The 943-nt window shown below is 29.3% G+C and overlaps 1 non-coding gene across 1 annotated transcript; it reads left to right on the forward strand.

The window, feature by feature from the left end:
- The first annotated feature begins 614 nt into the window (after window positions 1-614).
- Window positions 615-725, forward strand: LOC120237669. Its single transcript, XR_005530012.1, has one exon. It is a non-coding gene; the product is annotated as a U6 spliceosomal RNA (small nuclear RNA).
- Window positions 726-943: the final 218 nt, after the last annotated feature.

Genomic DNA, 943 nt, shown 5'->3' on the forward strand with positions numbered 1-943 from the left:
GAATATAAATCTTGCAACATGTCCTTTTCATGCCTTCAAAATAGAAAAAAAAGAAAAATAAGAACAAATAAAACTATAAATATCCATTCATGCTCTTAGGATAAATGTAAGAGGGCATCCTCAATTTAACTTTGCTGTAAGTGAAAAAATAAATAGCACATTCCAACAATCTAATGGCCATGCTCCATCACATCTATTTATGGTGAACAAGAACAATTTGAGAGAGGGATCAACATTTTCAGAAAACTCAAATGTAATTGTGAACAAAGAATTTCATAAAGAGTAAAACTTCTTCAATCAAAGTTACCTGAAAAAATTAAATATGCAAGATTTTAAGGAATTGTAGGAATCTATTAGAAGATGAATTTCATCCAATCAAGAGACAATAACAGCAAAAAGACTAACGTTAGACATTTTCTACACTTAATTCTAGATTGAAGACTGAAAAGAATGTATGAATGAGGTTGGAATAAAATGCATTGTATGATGTATGTTACATGTGTCTGACGATATACTGCTACAAAAAAGGAAGGGAAATAGGGGAAGAAAAAACTAGCATATATTTATTGGCTGTGGTACAAGCATTAGATTTACTGATTAAGGACACCATTATAGTGTTCATTTAGGCAGCACATATACTAAACTGGAATAATATAGAGAAGATTAGGAAAGCATGACCCCTGTGCAAAGATGACACATAAATTTTTGAAATATTCCATTAAAAATGTATACCATCATAAATCAACAAACAAGTTAGTAAAAGATTAAATAAGAAAATGGAGACATAAGGACATTAAAAATGTTTTCATGTAAAGGTAGCCAAGAACAAAAGTGCAAACCTCTTAAGTGTCAAAACAAATTTAGTAAATAAAAATGCAAAGAAACACATTACATAGAGATATAAGCATCAAATATAACAAAATGCATATAATAGCTATATCAA

Source organism: Hyaena hyaena, unplaced genomic scaffold (assembly GCF_003009895.1).
Source record: "Hyaena hyaena isolate Hyena2069 unplaced genomic scaffold, ASM300989v1 scaffold_188, whole genome shotgun sequence".
Classification (NCBI taxonomy): Eukaryota; Metazoa; Chordata; class Mammalia; order Carnivora; family Hyaenidae; genus Hyaena; species Hyaena hyaena.